The sequence below is a fragment of the Urocitellus parryii genome, chromosome 7 (genome assembly GCF_045843805.1).
Source record: "Urocitellus parryii isolate mUroPar1 chromosome 7, mUroPar1.hap1, whole genome shotgun sequence".
Lineage (NCBI taxonomy): Eukaryota > Metazoa > Chordata > Mammalia > Rodentia > Sciuridae > Urocitellus > Urocitellus parryii.
Window position 1 is genome coordinate 118,426,922 of NC_135537.1, and position 14,991 is coordinate 118,441,912.

Consider the following 14,991-nt stretch of genomic DNA (forward strand, 5'->3'; position numbering starts at 1 on the left):
CACCCTGCAAATTCTTACCATGTTGTTCTCTTGGGAAGGAGCAGATGATAAACAAACAAGTGAGCGAAATATCTGCAGTGACAAATGGTGGTTCCAGTGACAGGAAATCAAATCTGGAAGAGTGAGGCGGTTAAGGAGAATTTTACAGAGAAAGAGCATATGAACCAAGATGCTGAAGGCGTATGGGAACAGTGCTCCAGGTGGAGGGAACAGAAAGTGCAAAGGTGTGGAGGCCTGGGGGGGGGGGTGTGTGCCACATGTTCACAGAATAGCAAGGGGGGTGGGATGCATAAGTGGAGTGAGGGAGGATGGTGAGCGAGTCTGGAAGGGCCTGTGGAGATTGCAAGGACTTGGGCTTTGCTCCAGAGGACACAGGAAGTTGCTAGCGGTCCCTGATCCCAGGAGGGACATCATCGGATCCCTCTGGCTGCCGCATGGATGCCGTCAGCCTGGGAAGACACAGGAGGATCCAGGGGGAACCCCTGCTGATCCAGGGAGCGGGACGGTGGCTTGGGTCAGAGGGCAAGGTGGCAAGTGCTGGGGTGCTGGCTCTTGGAGCGAGACAGCTGGTGGGATTTTGGTGACAGGTGGGAACACCTTTAACATGTGACGACACCCCTCTAGGAAGGCACACCCACGAGATGAGAAAACTCGCTCAGAGAGCTGATGGGACTTTGTCCAGGGCTTGTCAGCAGCAGGAAATGCAGGAGCTGGGAAGGACTGGGTCCCCTGCTTCCTGTGGTCTGGTGAGGGTCCCTAAGGGAGTGACATTGACGCTGAGACCTGAAGGGCCCAGAGGCATGAGCCAGACGGGCAGCTCCCCGGAGACCATCATCTTCTAGAAACTTCTAGGCATCTCTTCTTCCCGTGCCTGGCGTGTGGCCCAAGCATGACAAACCTCTGCGGGGGGAGCACAGATGTCTACAGGGACCTGTGGGAGAAGCCCGTGTGGAGGGGAAGCCGTGGGTGGAGGCGGCCAGGGTGGTCCGCCTGTGCCCGCTGGGTGCTTTAGTCTCCTGATGGAGGCCTGGGCCTCCCCACCCTCAGGTTAGGCCTGCTGGGGCTCCACAGCAGAGACGATTTGGGGGGGGCAGGTGGCCGGCCAGAGGGGAGGAGTCGGGGAGAGCATGCCTCCGGTGTGGGGGGCTTATCCCAGGTGACTGGGCACCTCCCAAATTGGTTAATTTTTTTAAAAATATTTATTGTTTTGGTTGTGACCGGACACAATATCTTTATTTATTTATTTTTAGGTGGTGCTGAGGATCGAACCCAGGGCCTCCCATGTGCTAGGCGAGCGCTCTACCGCTGAGCCACGACCCCAGCCCCCCCAGATTGGTTAATTTTTAAAATCAGCTTTTATTGAAGTCTGGCGTGCATTATTCAGAAGAGAGCTTGGATCACAGGGTGTCCACCATGGATGCTCCTGGGTTGCTAGCACCTGGGACATCCATCATGACTAGTTCCCCCGGAGACCCCCCAGAGGCCCCTTAGGGTCAGCACTACCGGACCTGCCTGGGACCCCACTGGAACAGCGTAAGGTAGTTTTACCTGAAAATGGACTGCTCCAGCACGTGTCCACCTGGGTCTCACCTCTTTGGTCTGTGGGGTGGTGGCCGTCTATTGTCACACCAAGCCGTGTCCCCCGTGTGCTAATCATGAGCCCCCCCCCCCATTTGTTTTACTGGGGACTGGGCTGCTCATCCCCTTCTATTCCCAGGGCTCTCTTGCTGTGGGTGTCCCCTGGTGTCCACCCAGCTGCCTCCCGGGGCGGATGGTTGTCGTGCCTGGTTGTCCCCATTCATGTGAAACTTCCAACTGGGTCTGCCGTTTGGGAAGCAGATGTCTTTGCTTAATGTTCCATGCTCTTGGCTTCTGTGCCTGTTCTCTGACGGTGCTGTGCCCTCCTGAGACCATTCTCAGCAACCCGGTGGGTGGATCCCGTGGACGCTCGGCTGGCTCTGTTCCTGACCCAGGCGCAGCACTTGACCTTGACCGCTCTGGGCGGCAACTGCTCTCTGCTCTCCTCTGTGAGCCCCCCACCCTTCCTGGGAACAGCCCCCCAGCAGGCTCACCAGCCTCAAGCTCAGCAGGGGCCAGTCACCCAGTCACTCTGTCACCTGTGGGTCTTTCTCTTCTTGCTCCTTTGTTCCTCTGGGGAACTCGCTGGCTCCTGGGGCTTTGACCTTGAGCTGCATGGATACCTCCCAGACTTTCCCTCATTTCAGGCTTCCTTTTTGAGGGTCAACTCTAGCTGGCCAGCTACCTCAAAATATCCCTTCTGGCCCAATTCAGGCTCTCGATTGCCACATTTCCCAAGTGCAACCTGCTTTCTCGATCCGCGTCTTCCATTACTCCAGCCACTGGCCAGTCGATACACATCCTGTCTCTTCATGTCACCGCTCTTTCGTCTTCTGTCTGCCTCCAGAGCTGCTCCCTCAGGCCTGAAAGGGTCTCCCCGGACCACATCCTCAGTCCTCAGGATGAGGTGAAGTCGGAATTTTCTACACTTGCAGCCACGGTAGACCCTGAACAATTCTCAGGCTCCTCTGGGTCTGAGACGCGGGGATGGAGGCATGGGACCGGCCAGATGATGGGCAAAACAGGGAGGGAGTGCCAAGTGCCATCTACGAAGTAGTCTTGCCAAAGAGATCTCCCTGTTTACTGAGAGAACAGTGCACAGAGCACAGGCGAACACACCAGAAACTGGCCAAACCGCCTGGCCCCTTCCACAAAGAAGCAGTGAGAACCAAGAGCCTTCGGAGACCCGTCCAGAGGCACATCCACCAAATACGACGTGTGGCTCCACATGGGTCCCGAATTGTCCTGAACTGAACACACCAAACCAGAGAACACTCAACAAGGAAGCAATTGCAGACACTTAAATATGGGTTGGATACTTGCTGATGTTGACAGATTGCTGGGATTTTTTTTTTTTTTAGGTGTGATTAGAGTCCTAGACTATGGTTCAAAAGGAGTGTTCATAGAGGGACATATGGAAGCATTTATAGATGAGATTGTATGGGGTCTTGTATTTGCCTTAATACAATCCAGCTGTGTGTGTGTGTGTGTGTGTGTGTGTGGTGTGCATGCACACACATAGCAAAAGGAATAAATGAAATAATACTGACCGTTTGCAAGTAACTATTGAAGGTCAATCATGGGCACGTGGAGGATTGTTTTGCTATTGCTTGTACTTTTTTTTTTTTAAGAGAGAGAGAGAAATTTTTTTTTAATACTTATTTTTTAGTTTTCGGAGGACACAACATCTTTGTTTATATGTGGTGCTGAGGATCGAACCTGGGACACACGCATGCCAGGCGAGCGTGCTACCGCTTGAGCCACATCCCCAGCCCTGCTTGTACTTTCTAATATCTATTTGCTTTTGCTTAAATCACTGTTCCCCACCAGTCTCAGAATAAAGGTCCAGCTCTTTATTTAAAAAAAAAAATTGGGGGTGGGGGGGTACCTGGAATTGAACTCAGGGGCACTCAACCACTGAACCACATCCCCAGCCCTATTGTTTGAATTTTATTTAGAGACAGGGTCTCACTAAGTTGCTTAGCACCTCACCATTACTGAGGCTGGCTTTGAACTCACAATCCTCCTGCCTCAGCTTCCCAAGCCACTGGGATTACATAGCACCCGGCAAAGACCCAACTCTTTTTTTTTTTTAATATTTTTTTTAGTTGTCAATGGATCTTTTATTTATTTATTTATATGCAGTGCTGTGGATCGAACCCAGGGTCTCATGCATGGCAGACAAGCGCTCTACCCCTGAGCCACAACTCCAGCCCAAAGGGCCAGCTCTTCAAGAAGTTCATTCTCTTCCTGCAGTGGATCCTGCCTCCCTGATTCTGCCTCGTCCCTCCTCTCCCACTTTCTACTCCACACTTCTACTGACCGACTTTGGGCTGATCCTTACTCTACCCCTCTGTCCCATGCTTTCTTTATACCCTTGACTTTTCCCCCAATCTGTGTGCATTCACCTGGTTCAAAAACACAGCCCTATACGGTGACAACTTCCCGCCATGCCCCAGCTCATAGGGGCACACCGTTTCAGTTTAGTGATTCTCCTTCCACAGTTTTAATGCATGCACACCACACAGCAATAGATACTCCTTCCCTCCCTACCTTTAAAATACCCCAACATGAGTAGCATGGCACAGCTTGGATATGAGCATCCCCTAAGGCCCATATGTTGAAGGGTGAGCCTAATGGGAGGTCTTTAGGTCTCAGGGGCCATGTCCTTGAAGGTCTTGGGGGACCTCAGTCTTTTCCTTTTTCTCTCTCTTTACTTCCTGGACACCATGAGGGAAGACACTGGGTCCCCCACATGCTACCCACCATGATGTGCTGCTTTGCCACAGGTCCAAAAGCCACGGGACTGTGTTAGTCAGCTTTCATCACTGTGACAAAATACCTGAGAAAAATCAACCTATAAAGAAGAAAGGCTTCTTTGGGCTCTTGGTTTCAGACTTTCAGTCTGTGGTCATTGGCCCACATTGCTTTGGGCTGCATGGTGAGACAGCACATCATGGCACAGGGAGTCACTGAACTCATGGCCAGGAAGCCTAGAGAGGGAGAGGAAGGGGCTGGGATCCCAATATCTCCTTCAAGGACATGTCCCCCAGTGACCCAAATCCTTCCACTAGTCTCCACCTCCTAAAGGCTCTGCTACCTCCCAATGGAACCGTCGTGGAGACCAAGCCTTCAACCCATGAGCCTTTTGGGGCCATTTACGATCCAAACCATAACGGGGGGCCAAATGAGTGTGGACTGAAACCAAGAGCCAAAACATACCGTTTTGCCTTGTAAGTTGGCCATCTCAGGCATCTGTTACAGTAACAGAAACTAACAGGACCACTCTCCTCCCACCTAGAATTTCCACTACCATGCTATATTCTGGAGACCTTTTCGAATCAGCTCATGATGAGCATCTTTGTTCTTTTTTTGCTTGACATTCCATGGTGTGGATGGGCTGCGATGTGCTCAGCCGGATCCCATTGACAGACAGTTGGTTATAGCCAGCCCTCTGCTGGTTGGAACAGTGCCATCATGGACATCTGCAGGCTCACATAGTTTCTGATGCTTCTCTCTGATCCCCCCCCCACCTTCTGACCCTGTTGTCTCTGCCCCAAACACTGACCCTCCTTTGCCTTCCTTTCTCCTTGACTTTTGCCACCCCCGCCCCCCAGCCCCTGTGCATCCTTCAACCCTAGGGAAACATTCTCAGATTGAGGGGAAAGAGATGAGTGTTAAGAACAAAGACGACTCCAGAGTTATTGGACTTCTCTGGAGCTATTTTCTCTCTGCAAAATGCACATGATAGTGATATCTGTCTTGCTGGGTTGCTGTGAACCCGTCTATGTGTGAGTCCTTAGAGCATCTTCTGGACTATAGTAGATGCTAAAGAAATGTTGTTGTTGTTGTTGTTGTTGCTTTGCTGTGCTGGGGATCAGACTCAGAGCACCGTGCATGCTAGGCAAGTGCTTTTTTACAGAGCTACACTCCAGCTGCTGATGCTATAATTATCATCTCCACATGGATTGTCTTTTCTTTCTGAATACTTTTTCTTCAGCCTCCTCCATAGAAATCAGATTGTTGAGAACTAAGTTACATGCTTCTCCACCCTTTTTTACCCCCTAATCCATCCAAATGAAAATTATTTTCTCTCTTTTCTACAGTCCCCCAGGATCTTCATGGAACAGTCAGCAGTGCTTTTGGCTACAAATAACAGAATCATCCAAAAGCACCTTATAATATCTGGAGACAGTTTCCCTCCCAACATTAAGTGGGGAGATTGGCAGCTACAGGCTTGCCCAAGGGGGGTCATTAAAGACCAGGCAAACCTTTCCTTCCTCCTCTTGTGTTATCTTCATTGTGTGGCTCATTGGTCTTTAAGATTGTTGCCTTTTAGTTGCAAGATGGCTGCTATGGTTCCAGCCATCATACCACCTTCAAAACCAGGAAGCCAGATGATTGCAGTCAAGTCACCCCAAGTCTTTTCCAGAAGGCCTCTGGTACATTTCCATCATCCATGACTGTTTCTCATGACTGTGTCTCCAAGACTGATACTACTGTCTCTGAAATCTAGAGATCTGTACTCCATCTCTGCATAATCTGTCAGCAGCTGGGTGCGAGAGTGCACGCCTGTACTCCCAGCAGGGGAGGAGGCTGAGGCAGGAGGATCATGAGTTGGAAGCCAGGATCAGCAACTGAGCGAAGCCCTGAGCAACTCAGTGAGACCCTGTCTGTAAATAAAATATCTATTTTATTAATATCTATTTTGTGGCTCAGTGGTTAAATGCCCCTGGGTTCACTCTCCAGTATAAAGGAAAAAAAAATTTTTTTTTTCACAGTGCCAAGACATAGCACCTGTACAGGTAAGGGCTCAGTTGGCATTTGTGGCTGCACTGATGGGCAGGCAATCTCAAAGCCAACAGCTGGTCACTGATCAGCTGATTAGAGAAGCTGAGTTCAGTGCGTGCGTGATGGCAGCAGGGTACCGAGATGCCCACTGTATACGGTCCCACGCCCGGGCCTGGAGTGCCTTCCTGTGGCTGCAAGGGTGAGCTTTCCACCCCACCCTCCCCCTCCCCCATTTGCTCTTGTTATCCTTATCCCCTGACCCTTCCCCAGAAGCCTGGGGTGCCCTGCTCCCTGCCTGTGTGCATTTGTTAACCTGGGTCACAGGGGGTGAGTCATCCTGTCGGACATACTCAGAGAAAGGAGCATTTTGCCTGCAGCAGGCTGACGGTGTCACCGAGACTTTGCTGGAGGATGAGTGAGGCCAGGCTGCTTCCAAGACACCAAAGTCTCTAACCAGGGTGCGAGGGAGTGAGTCATTTTTCACGGGCTGGATCAGAGGGGCAAGCTTCCAGACGGCAGGACACACACGCCCGCTCCCTCCCCCAGGGCGCAGCTGAGCCGTGAGCTGGTGGCCAAGTTACTGCCTGGACCTCCAAAGGTTATGAAGCCTTGTCCGTCCGCATCAAAGAAGGCCTCCTGGTCAATGAGGTCACCGGCTGCAGCTGCAGCAGGCTGTCTGCCACTCAGCGGCAAGTGGTGCCGGCCACCACACAGGAAGACAGAGGGGCGGATGGATGGTCTCTCACCGGCCTGGGCTACTGTTACCTGAACTTCTCAGGCCCCCATCCCTGTCTCTTCTGCTGTCCTTTATCCATCTGAATTCGGCATGGTCACAGCACATTTGGGTGGGTTCTAGAATCAGCTTATATGGCCACATTCCAGGAGGCCAAAACTCAGGACATTCAAATGTAATAAAACTTGGAGGCCAATCAAGGGGGGATTTTATAGGATTAAGAAGGCCCTGGGGCTCATGGTAGGGAGGCCAGTCCGCCAGAGGTGGTGGGGGTCTGCCTCTGGGTGGTCCCGTGGTTCCTGTCCACCACACTGCTGAGCACAAGTGCGCAGCGTGGTCAGCGTAGACCCCACTGCCTCCGGGCAGGTCAGCGACGTCACACGGTGACACCAGCCATCCGAGGCTGCCCCCCACTCGCCACCCTGCAGAAGGCGGCTCTGGTTCCATCAGCAGGTCCTCCTGGAGCTCAGCATAAGCCCCCCCAGGATCCTGTCGGGGACCGCATCTCAGGCGTCGCCCTCCTACTCAGCTGGCAAGGTCGGACGAGCAGGAAAGGACCCTTCTCAGAAGTCACCGTTGCCTCCCTCTGAAAAGCCCAGAGGTAACCCAGCTGGGGACCAGCGGAAGGGCAGACCCTGTTGAAGCAAGAATCTCCTTTTTGCATCCTTTCTGGAGTTGGAGCTGCTCATCTTTATGTGAGACTCAGAAAGCCCAGGACCCGCAGGGTGCTGGGGGCCCTATTATTATAATTACGGTAGAGGGAGGGGCCGGTCTTCACGCCTTATCTATCCACATGTCTGCAGTTTTCTAGGGGAGCTCCATGGAGGGTCTCATCTGGCAAACATAGCAGATGCTCAATAAATGTTTGCTGAGTTGGTGTTGGATTGAACTGGGTCTAAGATGCCAGTTTCTCAAAACAAACAAACACAGAATTAAGAATGATTGTAGGCTAGCAATCCCACTTTTGGGTGTATACCCCCAAAGAATCGAAAGCAAGGACATAACCAGATATTGCTCTGGATTGGAGTGTGTGTGTGTGTGTGTGTGTGTGTGTGTGTGTGTGTATGCGCGCGCGCGCACGCCAGGTATTAAACCCTGGAGCATTTAACCACTGAGCTACATCCTCAACCCTTTTCTATTTCGAGACAGGGTCTCACTAAGTTACTTAAAGCCTAGCTAAATTGCCGAGGCTGAATGTGAATGTGTGATCCTCCTGCTTCAGCCTCCCGAGCCGCCGGGATTACAGGCGTGAGCCACTGTGCCCGGATGTAGTCTGGATCTTCATTGTCCCCTGTGTTGATGGCTTGGTCCTCAGCTCGTGAGACTAGGAGATGGTGGAAACTTTAGTATGACTTAGTAGGAGGAAGTTACGTCACTAGGAATGTGTTCTTAAAGGGGATATTGGGACTCACACCCCTTCCTGTCACTTCATGAGGTGAACAGGCAGGCCTTCGTCACCCCTGGCTAGGGTCATGTTGTGCTGTGCCACCACAGATCCCAAAGTGACCATGAACGGAAACCTGTGAAATTGTGATCCAAAAAAATAGACCTTTTCTTCTTATAAGTTGATTATCTCGGGCCTTTTGTCACAGTGACAGAAAGCTGACTAACACAGATATTTCTACCCCCCCCCCCAGGCTCATAGCAGGATCATTCACAACAGCCCCAAAGTAGAAGCAGTGCAAAGGTTCACTACTGGACGAGTGCAGACCCACAACGTGGTACCCACGTGCGGTGGGGTTATTGTTCAGCCTTAAAGAGGAAGGGCATGCTCACATATGTTTCAACAAGGACGAACCTGGGGGACATGATGCTGAGTGAAATAGGGCAGTCGCTAAAGGACAGACACTATCTGATCCCACTTATGTGGGCTACCTAAATAGTCAAACTCAAAGACGGAAAATAGATGATGGTTGCCAGGGAGCCGGAGAGGAGGGCAGGAGAGTGAGCCCTTCATGGGCACAGAGTTCTGCTTGGAGAGATGGGCAGTGCTCTGGAGACGGGGGTCACACAACAGTGAGTGGCACTGAACTGCACCCAGGAGAAGCCATGTACCCTGGTAAACGTTAGTGCCTCCCACCATAATGCAGAAGCATGTGAGTTCAGAAAACCCAGCTGGGTGTTACAAAATGTGATCGGAAAAGAAGATCAATCTCACGGACATTTAATTGGGCTGAAGGTAGAGCTTGCTGTTTGGGCTTCATGGAAAGGCCCCTGGCAGGATGCCGTCATGGCGGGCTAGGATTCTTGCTAATGCGATAGGCAGCCCCCAGGGGACCTTGGATAGAACGTGGGCCACTACTGGACAGCAGGTGCTTGACAGACCATCGCCACCCTGATGAGATGAGATACCCCAGGCTAAGTCCACGGCCCCAGCCAGGAACGGGGTGAGGACTCGGTCCACGTGGGCCGTGGTGAAACCCTGGGGTTTGCTGTGGTTCTAGAAGGACCAGAAATATCAGCTCTCCTGGCTCACGGGGGAACCACAGTTTGTCTTGGACTTCTGTCTGCAAGAGCAAAACAAATAGAAGCTTGGGGAAGATCAACAGAAGGAGGGGGGAGGGGTGCTGATTGGACACTTGACTCACGGCCCAGCAGGAGGTCCACTTGGAGCACAAACACTGGCCAGTGCTTTCCTCAGCCAGCCCTGAAATCACAAACAACCCCTTGGCCAGGCTCCTAACGAGCCTGTGACGAGTGCAGCCCGCCCTTCTGACACAGAAAACACCATTAGACATGCACAAGTGGCCTGCCACTGAGCTCTCTGCAGATTCCACTCCCACCACCTCCACCTCCTCCGCTGCCCCACCCTGGGCTTTCTGAGGGAAAACACTGTCTGGGTTGATTACAGGTGATAATGGCTAAGAACTCAGAGAGAACAACGTGTCTTGGTTTCAGACCCCTGGTGGGGTGGCCAGAGGGGAGAGAGTGTATATGCATTTGGTGGTGGAGATGGTGTGGCCTATCTTTTCTTTTCTTTTTTTTTTTTAATCATAAAAGAACCATTGTGTGGGTAAGGTCGATGTTGAAGTGAGAAGGAGCTGGAATCATATGCACTGGTGTTAAGATCCAGGCCCCTACACACACAGCAGCTTGTGACCTTGGGAAAGTTACCGTCTTGGGACCTTGGTCACCTGTGAAATGGGGATAACATAGAAACCCCTCCACTGTGGGTGGATGAGGGGAGATACCCCAGGTCAAGTCCACGGCCCCCGCCAGGAACCGAGTGAGGACTCGGTCCACGTCGGCCGTGGTGAAAGAATGATCTTTTTAGTCGATTTAAGGAACTGCTTGGAATGCACATGCAGAACTGGCTGAGAAAACATAAAATATAGTTTCTGGCCTGGCACAGTGGTGCACCCTGTCATCCCAGCGGCTCAGGGACTGAGGCAGGAGGATCACGAGTTCAAAGCCAGCCTCAGCAAAAGTGAGGTGCTAAGCAACTCAGTGAGACCTTATCTCTAAATAAAATAAAAATAGGGCTGGGGATGGGGCTCAGTCCTTTCTATTATTGCTAGAACATACATTTCCCTGCTACGGAAAAAGTCATAAGCTAGGGTCATTTTCATGGTGGGCGTAGAAGTCCACGTCAAGTTAGCTTAAGCAAAAGTCAAAAAGCCAAGCCCTGAAGACAGGGTTTCGTTTCCGATACGATTGCGGAGCGCCACGATGGATGGGTCTTGCTAGCTTCAGGCACGGCTGGATCTAGGGGCAGGAATCGCCGTCAGGATCCTCCACCTCTCACATCCCACTCCGGTTTCCATGGCTTTCAGCTTATCATTAAGTTGTCCTGGGAGGCAGACAGAAGAGGGCAATGTGACCTACAGCCACCCACATGGCCTCAGGGAAAGCGGTGCTCTCCCAAAGCAAACGGAAGGGTGGCAGAGACGAATCTGAAAACCAACCCCAGATCTCATCCATCAGAAAGACCCCTGGCGGGCACTCCTACTGTCCCTATCTCAACAGGGAATGTTTAGTCTTTTCAAACTCATGGTCCCTTTCTTCAACTCTTCCCATCAGAGAGTAAACAGGAACGGTACTTCGTCTGTCCTCTGCTGATACATCTCCTGTGACAGTGAGCTCATGGCTTCCAGGAGTAATTCCTCTTGGGAAACGGGTCTTCACGCGGTGACGGCCAACCACTGGGCCAGTCTGGAGTGACCAGGAGCTACCAGGTTTCTTCCTCCCTCCCTTCCTTCCCCGTCAGTCCAATCAGTGACTCTGAGTCACGGACAGCTGATTGGACTGACGGGGTGACCATCAGGAGGTGACACCATGTTCTGTCTTTCCATCAGGGTGCAGAACTCCTAACCCCGTCAGGTACCACTGCCTCTGGGGAAACTCCTTTCATCTTCTCCCTCCCCTCGTGTCAAATAATAACTTCCAGCCGGGCATCCCTGCGACTCAGGAGGCTGAGGCAGAAGGCTCGCAAGTTAGAGGCCAGCCTCAGCAATTGAGCCTAGGCAACTCAGCAAGACCCTGTCTCAAATTAAAAAAATAAAATAAAAAAAAAATTACAAAGGGCTGGGGATGTGGCTCCGTGGTTACGCAGCCCTGGGTTCCATCCCCAGTACCAAAATAGATACATGAAATAGTAACCTCCTTCTTGGGGAATGCAAGGGTAGTGGGAGGGGCCAGGGGATGAGGTAAGCCGTCCATCTGCAGATGCCTGGTTTGGAAACGTTCCGGGAAAGGTCAAGGTCTGCATCAGCCAAAGCTGGACAAGCCACTTCCGGCTCGCCTTTAGCCATTCACCCAGAGGAAAGTCTCAAGTAGGATGGCAAAACACAAGGAGAGTCATGACTCTGTGTGCTTGGTAGAGTCTGACTCCCTCCTAAAGGAATCTGTGGTTGTTTACAGATATCATCGGTGCCTATAGTTGCAGTGAATGACAAGTTCCGGTGACAGGCAGCCAGGCTTCTGGGGTCATGTTAAACGGGATGAATGCATTTTTGTTACGGTTGTGGTTTTGCACCAGGGATTGAACCCAGGGGCACTTAACCACTGAGCACACATCCCCAGCCCCTTTTTATATTTTATTTTGAGACAGAGTCTCCCTATGTTACTTAGGACCTCGCTTAGTGACTGAGGCTGGCTTGTCCTGGGGTAAGGACAATTTGGGACACGTCCAGTTAGAAGGTAGTTAGTTGGTCGACCTAGGGCTTCTCTGAGTGCCTGACCCTTCTCATAGGCAACCAGACGGTTTGCTACTCAAACCGTGGCCCTTTGGCCAGCAGATTTGCGGGCATCACCTGGGAGCTTTTATGGGAAATGCAGAATCCTGAGCTCCGCCCCAGGACGGCTCTACCCAGTTACAATCTGCCTTTTAACCTTGAATAAGCAGAGCCCTGGAATTTGAGGATGTCGGGCCCGGAAGCTCGATAGATAACGCCCTAGGGGAAGGGCCGTCCAGAAGTTGGTAACCTGCCAAATCTGAAACCCAGAGCTCGGTGGAAATGTACTGTTGGAATAAGAAGGCGGAACCCATGGAGCCCAGCAACAGTAAGGATGGAGCAGGACCAGGCAGGATAACCACATAACCGCAGTGGTGCTAGCCTTGGTGGACAGATGCTGCCGTCTCTGAGGCTATGGGGTGCAGATGAAAAAAGTTTTCAGATTTAGAAGCCAAGATTCAGGGCAGATGCTGTCAGCCCTAACCCATCCTGGAATCCTTTGGGGGAGCTGAAAGTGAAGGACGGCAGGGCTGGGGATGTGGCTCAGCGGTAGAACACGTGCCTGGCGCGCGTGGGGCTCTGAGTCCGATCCCCAGTGCCATACACAGATAAGGAACGATGTCAGGGTCTGGACCTCTCTCCAGATCACATCAATCAGAATCCCGGGAGGCCTCTGGGGAGGCAGAGGTAGAGCGCTTGCCTGGCGTGTGTGGTTCAATCCCAAGCTCCTCCCACCCTGGGGGAAAAAAAAAAGGCACTCTGGGCCAAGGTGACATAGTGGGCTGCATTGTGATCCCTCCTCCCCCAAATAGATGTCTGCTTCTCAGAAACCAAGGACGTGATCTGATTTGGAAATAGGGCCATTGCAGATGCGATCGGGGATCTTGAGATGGATCTGAATGGTGTGAGCGAGTCCTAAATCCAAATGGCAAGAGAGCTGATGAGAGGAGAGAGAGACGCAGACACAGAAGTCTGGGTAAAGATGGAGACGGAGGTCAGAGTGATGTGGCCGTCAGCCAGAGAACACCTGGTGTCACCAGAGCTGCAAGTGGCAGGAAGGATCCTCCCCCAGGGCTTTCAGGGGGATGCAGAGCCACTGTCCCCTTGACCTTGGAGCTCTGCCCTACAGAACGGGAAGACCAATCAATGTGTGCTGTTGGGAGCCAGCAAGCTGGGGGTGAGCTCTTACAGTAACTGTAGGTGACAATGGAGGCGGCCTTTCCAGACTACGCCAAGGTGAGACAAGGAGGCCAGAGGTAACTCAAGAGAGAGGCAATGTCCCAGCCAGCCACTGACAGCCATCTCAGTCCAGTTCCCAGAATAGCTGACCTTCCTGTAACTCATTTCCTTATTTCTTTTTTTAATGCTCCATGGAACCCAAGGACAGTTAAGACCCAGGGCACCTACCTGGTCTTGCTTGGCCAGCTAATCACCAGACCGTCAAAGGCCCTCCAAGTGGCTCCTGCATGCTCCCACACATAACTCTTATTTATTCCTAACCCCACCTGGTTTGGAAATTACTGAAAGCAGGTATGATACAGCAAAGTGAAATCCTATTTTGTGTGTGTGTGTGTGTGTGTGTGTGTGTGTGTGTGTGGTGCTGGGGATTGAACCCAGGGCCTCGTGCATGCGAGGCAAGCACTCTACCAACTGAGCCATATCCCCAGCCTAAAACTAAGTCATATTTTAACTGTTTACATGCCACGTGAAAACAAATGCAAACAAGTCCTTGGGAAATTTGTCTCCACAACAGCCTCATTTTCTAAGCATAGACATCAGGTCCATTTAAATTAAGGTAGACAGTCAATCCCCTTTCCATGCTTGAAACATTCTAAGACCCCCCTCCCATAAATGCCTAGAACTGAGTAATACTGAACCCTAAAATATAGTGTTTTTTCACATATGTGCATAGCTCTGATGTAGCTTAATTTGTAAATGAGGCCCAGTAAGAAATTAACAATAATCACTAAGAATAAAATAGAACAATTATAGGGGCTGGGGATGTGGCTCAAGCGGTAGTGCGCTCGCCTGGCATGCGTGCTGCCCGGGTTCAATCCTCAGCACCACATACAAACAAAGATGTTGTGTCTGCCAAAAACTAAAAAATAAATGTTAAAATCCTCTCTCTCTCTCTCTCTCAAAAAAAAAAAAAAAAGACACCTCCCTCTCGCATATTTCTCAGTGGATCTCTCTCACCTTTAAAAAAAAAAATAGAACAATTATAACAGCAAAATGTAACAAAATGCCAGCATCGCATTCTTGCACCATGGGATCATTATTAAGTAAAATATAAGTTACTTGCACACAAGCACTGTGACACTTCCTGGTTGATCTGACCATTGAAACAGCTACCAAGTGACTAACGGGTGGGTAGCTTATACAGCATGGATCCACTGGACAAAGAGCTGGCGCACTTCCCCGGCAGTATGCGGACGGAGAGTGGGACAGTTTGTCATGCCACTGTGAATGGCACACCATCTGAAACTTGTGAATCATTTATTTTGGGAATCTTCTATTTAATTTTTCAGACCATGGTTGACCACAGATGATTGAAAACAAGGAAAAACAAAGGCATGGACGAGGGGGGGTGGGGGAAGTAACTGTAGTAGTACTAGGTTTGAATGGACAGAAACCGTGACAGATATGGGGCTGCTGGATCACCAGGTCCTTTCCTTTAAAAAAGTTTACAGGATTCCAAAAGTGAAAATTCTGGGA

The 14,991-nt window shown here is 51.1% G+C and overlaps 1 non-coding gene across 1 annotated transcript; it reads right to left on the reverse strand.

Moving 5' to 3' along the window:
* Positions 1 to 13,867: 13,867 nt before the first annotated feature.
* Trnaa-cgc (transfer RNA alanine (anticodon CGC)) lies at positions 13,868 to 13,941 on the reverse strand. The gene has a single exon. It is a non-coding gene; the product is annotated as a tRNA-Ala (tRNA).
* Positions 13,942 to 14,991: the final 1,050 nt, after the last annotated feature.